This window comes from Leopardus geoffroyi, chromosome B3 (assembly GCF_018350155.1).
Source record: "Leopardus geoffroyi isolate Oge1 chromosome B3, O.geoffroyi_Oge1_pat1.0, whole genome shotgun sequence".
NCBI classification, from domain to species: Eukaryota; Metazoa; Chordata; class Mammalia; order Carnivora; family Felidae; genus Leopardus; species Leopardus geoffroyi.
In genome coordinates, this window is record NC_059337.1 from 67,738,223 (window position 1) to 67,748,263 (window position 10,041).

Genomic DNA, 10,041 nt, shown 5'->3' on the forward strand with positions numbered 1-10,041 from the left:
GCATAAGTTGTAGAGAAATAATTATGGATGTTATTAGCATTGGTACTTTTGAGGTTCAAAACAACTTGTAAGAATGTTTAGAAAAATATGCTATTCACACAAGGAGGTTTATTTTAAATGATTCAGATTATATTTAGTGCATGCCTAGAACTCCATAATTCTATGAAAACCACAAGTAAATTTAGTTTTATTGAGAGTCATGGTAAAGGTAGCAATTCAAATACCGATCAAACAAACCCAAGAAAAAGTTCAATCAATATATAAAAAGCAGAGATCTTAGTCCATTTGAAATGTAGACTTTTGGTCTGCTCCCTTTTTTAAAAATTTCTGCCCTTCTGTGTCCTGTAGAGAGGAGTCCAGATGCAAACTGGGAACATATAAACCAATAATTGAATACTGTAGAAATACAGAAAACAAGAGGGTATCACTACTGGAGCCTAGGCAATGTCACATACCCTCTTTTCTTCCTGCCTGGTTGGAATATGGTGGTATTTATGTATTACCTAGGGATCCTAAAACATAAAATGAAAGTTGTTTTGTTTTGTTTTAATCAGAAAGGCAAAGAAATTATAAATTCAGAAGATCTGATAAGGGGTTATTCACTGGATAGATGTGGAGTCCTGCTCAGGAGGTGCCTTTGAGTTCTGACTGCTAAACTCCCTGTCGAAGTCTAAAATTTAGGAAACTGGCTTGCCTTAGGTTCTCAGCATAAAAAGGACAGTGAAGGAGAAAACTTTTCGATATCTCTCTTCATTATCCAGCTGGTTCACAGGAGCAGGAATGGCAACTAAGATTCAAGATAGATACCTTATTCAGAATTAAGAAATAGAAGCATCTGTTCTGCATGTCTCTAATTATTAACTTGATTGTGCATGCATAGGAGTCTAAGACTAAGAATGAACCTCAACACTAGGCATACTGGACAGGATTGAAAGAAGAGGCAGGCAGTAAGGAAAAGGACTACTAAATCGTGGTCTCTAAGACCTTCTAAGTTCATATAATTTGTCTGCTTGTTTGTTTGTTTGTTTTGTTTTTATTTAAATTCCAATTAGTTAAAATATAGTGTAATATTGGTTTCAGCAGTAGAATTTAGTGATTCATCACTTACGTGTAACACCCAGAACTCAATACAAGTGCCCTCCTTAATGCCCATCACCCATTTTCCCCATCCCCCCACCCACTTCCCTCCATCAACCCTGTTTGTTCTCTATAGTTAGAGTCTTTTATGATGTGCCTCCCTCCCTCTTTTTTTCCCCTTCCCCTATGTTCATCTGTTTTGTTTCTTAAATTCCACATATGAGTTTGAAATTATATGGTATTTGTCTTTCTCTGACTTATTTCACTTAGCAGAATACACTCTACTCCATCCATGTTGTTGCAAATGGCAAGAGGTCATTCTTTTTGATGGCTGAGTAATATTCCATTGTGTATAAATACATCTTTATCCATTTATCAGCCGATGGGCATTTGGGCTCTTTCCATAATTTGCCTATTGTTGATAGTGCTGCTACTTTAAACATTGGGGTCCATGTGCCCCTTTGAATCAGTACTTTTGTATCCTTTGGATAAATACCCAGTAGTGCAATTGCTGGGTTGTAGGGCTTATTTATTATCAGTGGTTCTTAACTTTAAGAGGTAGGAGTGGTTATGGATTTCTTTGAGAATCTAATGAAAGCTATGGTAAACAAACACACACACATAAAAGAATAGAAAGTTCATGCACCCAAGATAACAATCACTGCACTATAAATGTTAAAAATGTCGGCAGCCAATAAGTTATTTGTGGTATGAAGTTCCAACCTTGATGTTGGAGTGTAATGGTGTCTTGGACAAATGTTTTTTGTAAATCATTTTGATTCTCTTCATTTGTTTGAACGATTTACATGCTGAAACAGAAAAATTAGAAGCACCACTATTTCAAAAGTTAATAGTATGGTAATCAAATACCATCAGAAATATTCCCAAATATGTTTAAGGCCAATATGTTTAAGGCCTCACCCTTCTTGCCTCAGTCCCATATCATGCTGTCTAGAATCTTTTTTTCTAAAACAGATTGTGCAATGATTCTGGTTAATCAAGATCTCATTTTGGGTAACAAACTCAAAATTACAGGGTGTCTGTCAAATATTTAAGAAGATAATATTTTGAAATCTCCAAGATATAGTTAAAAGAAGTCTTTTCTCCAGTGTTCTGTCACCTGGGCATTAATTCTAAGCTATGATGCTCAGAAAGCCGTAACTCTGTGACAGACATCTCTCTTATATATGTTTAGATGAACACCCATTTTCCACAAACACAAACACAGAGCACCTACAAAACTGTATTTCTTTATTTACGACCCACTGGGGCTTTCCTGTGCATCAGATTTTAAATAGGGCCAAGGGGAAAAAGCATAACCAGATCGAGACAGATAATCCATGTCTCCAAATCAAAACAAAAGTAAAAAGAAGAGTGTTTCTCAAACACTTTGAATGAATCTGCATTCCCTAGTCTTTATTTCCTCCTCTCTATCCCACTCAAGTGAGTGTATCCCCCAGCTACTCACACACACACAGAGACTGAAAGTTCAATGGTGGTGCTTTAACATTAAACTACAAAAGACGATTTTTTTTTAATTTTTTAAATATTTATTTATTTTTGAGAGAGAGAGAGAGACAGAGTGAGAGTGAGGGAGTGGCAGAGAGAGGAGACACAGAATCGGAAGCATGCTCCAGGCTCTGAGCTGTCAGCACGGAGCCCGACGCGGGGCTCCAGCTCACAAACCGTGAGATCATAACCTGAGCCGAAGTCAGACGCTCAACCGACTGAGCCACCCAGACGCCCCACAAAAGACAATATTATTACAACTCTTTCCATATATCATACTACTTCAAATAAGAGGATTTAAATTTTTTTTTTCAACGTTTATTTATTTTTGGGACAGAGAGAGACAGAGCATGAACAGGGGAGGGGCAGAGAGAGAGGGAGACACAGAATCGGAAACAGGCTCCAGGCTCTGAGCCATCAGCCCAGAGCCTGACGCGGGGCTCGAACTCACGGACCGCGAGATCGTGACCTGGCTGAAGTCGGACGCTTAACCGACTGCGCCACCCAGGCGCCCCTCAAATAAGAGGATTTAAATGATAAAATTCCAGATGTTTAAAAAAGGAAACATTTGGGCTTTTTTTCAAATGTTTCTTATCCTCTAAAAATAGCTTCCCCAAATTATTTCAATTTAGCCATTCATATGTTCTGCTTCCTTTTGTTCAACATATGACAGAAACAGGTCTAAAACTTCGGCCCCACAAATCAGGTTTTATGTGTGTGTGTTTAATTGTATGTTTTTAAAGAAATCTTAAGTACATTTCATATTTAATATGAAAAAAAATTATGGTTTCCTTAAATCTGGCCTGGGTTTCCATAAGAGAGAATGCAAGAATCACTAAACATTCAGGATTACCTTAATTTCTCAAATGTGAATGCCATCAGAGGTGAAGGAAGACAAAGTCATTGAAGTGTTACTGGTGGAGGGGACCTTTAAAAAAGACAGGTGATTCTGTAATATAATAACTTTCAAGATGTATTTTATTTAAGATATTTCAACCTATGCCCATAAAATATAAACATTTCAAAAATTGGTACAGGTCTAATTTATCTTTGGTGAAACAAATATGATATGATTTAAAGTAATAATAGTAATGCCTCATAAAATAGCACCTTTCCCATGGAAGAATGCGTGATTCAAACAAGATTGAACTTCATGTGTGGTTACCTTTTTCATGAATGTGACCTACTCTCCTCCAGCTGAGTGTCACTTTTACACACACATTCAAACATGATAAATGTCATCTTGGCATGTGTTTCACATAAGGATGGCCAAGCCCTTGGCTAACACCATGGAAGGCCCGGAGATGCATGATCTCCCTTTGCCCTTTACCCTGGGGACACATGGACCAAGGTAGTGCAGTGTTGTATATAGCAAGAGCAGGGGACTGAGAATTGAAAGACCTAGTCCCATCTCTGCCCCTTACTGACCGGGCAAAAGTGGATGAAACCCTAAATCTCTCTGCGTTTCAATATGCTTTTCTATAAAATGGAGGGTAATTACGCCTGCTTGCCTGGTGAAGTTGTTATGAGAACCAAATGAGATAATGTAAGTGAACATGCTTCAAAAACTGCACTACACGCATACATGGTAAAAGAAAATCTGGATTCAAATTTTATAGTTCTCTGGCTCTTGTTTGAATTATGAGGAGTTCCATAAATCCAGCCCTTTTTTATGGTTAGCTCTAATACTTTATAATGATGCAAAAAGGAATGGGATTGTGCACTATAATCATGCAAGAGAAGATCTGGTACTTTTTCTTTTCCATCTCAATCAACCTCTGCTGAAGGTCATAGAGAGGCCAGAGCTAAAGGTCCATTTTCCTTTCTGATCTTGGTGTGCCTTCGAATGGAAAGGGAAGAAGTAGCCAGTTGTAGAATATTCAGTTTCCTGAAATACTCTGAGGAAGAAAGAACATTTTCCTCGTGTGGCTCCCTTATTCACATTTTTCTAAAATGAATAGATTTTTTTTCTATCTTCTTTGCCTCTCTGTCTCAATCAAACCTGTGAGTGTCTGATTATAATCATCAATGGTCTGTGATATTTCTGCACGATATCTCACAACAGTGTAGGGCCAATGTGTCTCCAGGGCCTCATAGGTTTGATCATGTTAAGGCTACTGTAAGTAAAAGGAACTTACTACTGTAATAATCCAAATTTCATAACAGTTCAGGCAATTTGTCCTATTGGTGTTCCTTTCAGTCATAATCAAAATGTAAAAGCACAGCACTTTTTAAAAGGTATAGCTTGTTTCACAGCAGGGAGGGAGGGAAAATATTTCTATTTTATGTGCAACAAATACTGTGTGAGCACCTACTGGGTGCTCAAGAGTGGGCCGAGAATGATGAAATAAGAGTAATGGTAGCAATAATATCAGCCGTTGATTGAGACCCTACTATGTGCCAGGTACAGGGCTATAAACTCTATATAAATTATTTCGTTTATGCTCCACAAAGCCCTTAAAAGTAAGTATCCTTGTCCCCATTTACCAGTTGAAAAAATGAGACTGAGCAAAGTGAAGTAGCTTGTACAAGCTCACCATTCAACAAATACTTATCGATTATACAAGTGAGATGTCAGTCACACCTTCCTTCCTCTGGAGAGCTAGGTAACATGGTCTTGAACCACTCAGTTATGCACATTTTGCAACCCCCGGCCTTCTCAAATTTTTCCACTAACCCCTCCATCTCTCTTTGTCTCTTGGATTCCGGCTATGCCTAGCCCCAACTGGAAACCTCATTCTTTCCAGGTTTTCATCCCCTGCACCAAACATTCATGTCATCTGCAGACTTTTTTTGAAGGTTTTGAAGACCCCTCTGAAGGGTTCACATTCCAAACCTCATAATCTTCCACTCATTCATATTCTTTCTCTGTCTGTCTGTCTCTCTCCCCTCCTCTCTCCAGGATTGCCCAAATTTTTCTTCCTTTCACAGAGAGCTCTTCTGCTCTTCCTATTCCTGGATCAGACTTCAGCACAAATCCCATAATGCCACAGGTCTTCCATTTCACCAGCAGTATAGACTACTTAGAAGGATGTTGGCACTCACATTTGAAAAATTAAGGTAATCATGAATGCTCAATGATTCTCCAATCTAGATGCCTGCTACTCACAATATGGTCCACAGACCAGCAACATCAGCTGTACCTGGGAAGTTGTTAAAAATAAAAACTCAGAGGGGAGCCTGGGTGTCTCAGTCAGTTAAGTGTCTGACTTCGGCTCAGGTCATGATCTCATGTTTCACAAGTTTGAGCCCCACGTTTGGCCCTGTGCTGACAGTTCAGAGCCTGGAGCCCGATTGAGTTTCTGTGTCTCCCTCTCTCTCTGCCCCTCCCCTGCTCAGGCTCTGTCTCTCTCTCAAAAATAAATAAACATTAAAAAAATGTTTAAATAAATAAATAAATAAAGACAGACAGACAGACTCAGGCCACACCCCAGGACTACTGAATCAGAATCTTCAGTTTGATATAATCCCCAGGTGTTTAAAGTGCACATTAAAATTTTAAAACAGTGCTACAGACCATAGTTTTGTAAATAATCCTGTAACTTAAGCTAAAGGAATATCATAGATCCAGAAGCTAAATCATAATATGAATTACTAGAAATCTTGGTTAGTAGGAAGTAAAATCCATTTCCATGGGTTAAAGTTGAGTAACTCAGGCTAGTTGCCTATATTTTTTTCCTTCTCTTTTTCTCATTACATGCTGGTGTTTCATTTTATTTTTCTTTTGTTTTTGTGGGTTTGGGAGAGCAGGAGAGAGACAAGGCAATTAAAAAATAAACTTACAAAAGATATAGTCATTAACTCAATGTTCTGAATGTCTTCAAAGCCTTAAAAAAGAGATTATCGTTTTGGAGCCAAAAATGTGAACTAGAAAAAAACCATCTCTTTTTGTTTCCGATCCTCAATAGAACCACTAATCTTCATAATCCCCATCTTTTAATAAATCCGTTTTCTCAAGGAGCAGCTGAACCTTTGTTATTATTTTTGTTACTTTGAGTAAATACGATGATGTCCCAGGTAAAAGCCCCCCAGGACATATTCTTCACCACAAGCTTGTGTATTTAGGTAGGAATAACAGCTAAATTTGACTCCTGTTTACTGTAAGAAGATTTTTAAGGGTGTTGTATAAAATTTACAGTACATACTCTGCCTTCCAGACATGTGTTAGTTTAAAACTACCATGATCCATGAGCAATGGTTTTCTTAAGTTTGTAAGTGCTTATTAGGAATAACAACTGTGAAGGTGTTCTGTACTCACTAATGTCAGATGCTGTCTAGAAACCAAATGAAATTCTTAAATGGGTTCATATAAATTTTCATTGCTTACCACTAGTTCGGATAGCTAAGGGACTTATCTCTATTGCTCTTCTCAATCCTACCTTTTGTTTTTAACTGTTATTGAGTTGCAGCACATGATAAAAAAAATATATATGTTCCTGATTTTATTCTCCAGTTATGATTCTGAATCTATCATGCCCTCTGATACTTCAGAAAGAATGATCTGATTTTAAAAGGTGTACATGAGGCACGATTGAAAATAACATTCACATTATCTCTATTTGTAAAAAAAATCTTTCCAATTTCCAATTTCCTGATCCCTTTTGTAAAACACTTCATCGTATAAGATTAAAAAGTCATAAGACTCCCAGTGGACCAGATCCTCATTCTCCTCCGAGAAAGCCATCGAGAGTAGTCTGCATTAAAGAGATGTGTGGGCCATGGAGCAGAACAAGCATCTGGGCCACAAATGTAGTTAACAGGGATGGATATACGTGATAAAAATATTCTGCACTTACTGTGCTGTGGTGGCACTGAAAAGACCCTAACTCCAGCAATAATTCTTTTACACAACTCTGATGCAATGATAGCCTGTGAACAGTCAGCCCTAGTCGTGGTCTATTGCAGAATACGAACGGGACGCTTGTTGAGTACGTTCCCTGATGTTCAAGGATTTCCGCTGGTACAAAATTCTTCTGCTCCAATATGTCAGCCTAAGTTTCCTATAAAACTGAAACCTCTGCATGATATGTGGTCATTCCAAAATAGTCAATATCTAGCTATCTCATTCAGGCACCTTACGTATAAGGTAACAAAACTGAATTAGACCTCAAATTCTCAACGGGTTAACATGTGATCCATGTCGATTGAATGAGGGTTTATACAATACTTTCACCCTACTACTGCCCACCTTCCATCTTTCTGGATCCGCCTCAGTTCTGCTGTTTCTAGTAAATCATTTCTTATTTCCCCAAGCTGGTAATTCTTCCTCTTTTGAATCTCTGAAGTATGTTGTGTTTCCTTTAGGGCACATATGATGCTGTTCTGCCTCGTCCTGTGCTTATGTTCACATGGAGGTAATAATAGTACCTACGTCACACGGTTGTTATGAAGATTATATCAGTAAATATATGTGAGACTCTTAGAACAGTGTCTCACACACATAGTACATGCTGTCAAAGTACCAGCGGCTAACATCATCATTATTTGTAAGATTTAGCAGGCCTTTCACACTTCACATTTGTAAAGAAATTTGTATTTTCTTCTAGAAGTTTCGTGGTTTGGTTTTTTTTTTTTTTAATATTTGATCCATCTGGTGTTTTATTCTGATAAGCAGGGTAAAATATACAACTTTCTAATTCTCCCCATGGCCACGTCATTTATTAAGTCTTACTATCATTTATTCTTGAATTAACTAATTAATATAATTAATAATTACATTTATTAAGCCTCTCCCATTGATTTGAGATGTAATTTTGATCGCATACTAAATTTCTGTATAGGTATTTTGAGTCTCTTTCATATGCCAGAATGACAAACGTCTTAAAGCTTTAAAGTTTGTTTCACTATCTCCCCCTCACTGATCTCCTTTGGTGATTGTTGCTTATTTATTCTCCTAAGTGAACTTTAGACTTAGGTTTGTAATTTGAGGGAGTGGGAAAGAACAACAAAACCTAGTGATATTTTTTAGGGGGTGAAGATGTTATTAAAATTACAAACAACTATCTGTTCTTGAACTTTCCTGAGCACACGTTTATTTTTACATTTGTTCCAAGTGTACTTTTCTGTGTAGCAGGAGTATTTCCTCACATGGGTCTCACATTTTCCTATTGAGTTTATTCCTAAATATTTTACTTTTTTGTTTTGATTTTAATAAGTCTTTTCTTCAATTATATCTTCTAACTGGGTATCTATATACATGAATACTGTTTTTCTTTTTTGGCGAAGTAATTTGACATCAGCCATCTTCCTAAACTATCTTATTGTATATTGTAGCTTTTCAGCTGAATTTCTCAGGTTTTCCAGGCATATAATCACACCATCTGCAAATAATATAGCTCTGCATTCTCCATAAAATTTTTATGCCTACATCTTATACAATCCTATGCCTTTGTGTTATACAATTCAATTAGGTAACTTCTTACATAATATATAATAACAATAATTTTATATGATCACTTTCTTTTATGTAATTGTGTTGCTTAATATCCCAGGTCATTGAGTATGATAGTGGGCATCTTTGTCTTGCATCCGACTTTAGGAAATATCTCCAGATTTCCCCAGTAAGTTAGACGTTAGACTTGGGCTAAGATATATTTATGTTATTAAGTTAATCAAGCGTCTATTGATTTCTTTTGTATTAAGTGTTTTTTTAATGTTTATTTTTGAGAGAGAGAGAGAGAGAGAGAGAGAGAGAGAGAGCATGAGCGTGGAAGGGGCAGAGACAGACAGGGAGACAGAGAATCCCAAGCAGGTTCCACGCTGTCAGCACAAAGCCAAACATGGGACTCAGGCCCACGAACCATGAGTCATGACCTGAGCTGAAGGTGGATGCTCAATGGACTGAGCCCTGCAGGCACCCCTGTATTAAGTGTTTTTAAAAGAATAGGTGTTTAACTTTGTCAACTGTCTTTTCAGAGTCTGTGGAGGGGATCATTATTTTTCACAGTAGTTTATAATATGATGAATAACACTAACGTATTTTCAGATAATATAACCTATATTCCTAATATTGAACCATTCTTACATTTCTGACATAAATTTTCCATAGACATGCATGATTCTATAACAGTTAGATTCTGTTTGCTAATATTTTATTATTTTTTATAGTAATATTTATGAGTGAGCTCATTCTATAGATATTTGTTCTGCACAATCTTTGCCTAGATCCATTATTCTGTAAAGGATTAGCAAAACAATGATATTATAATTCTATAACTTATATACCAATGATTAATTCTATTTGTTATTAGATGGAGTATATCTACAAGGAGAAATTTCTCTTCATCAACTATTCGGTTATACTGAGGTCTAGCTTATACTGATAAGGCAGGTCAAATGCTCCATGTACTATTTTTGAGAATAATAAGTTAGTTTCCCAGAATTCTCCAAAGAAAATCAATAAGATTTTGTGGCTTTCCTTCAGTATTTCTATGAATGCATGGATTTTTGATTTGA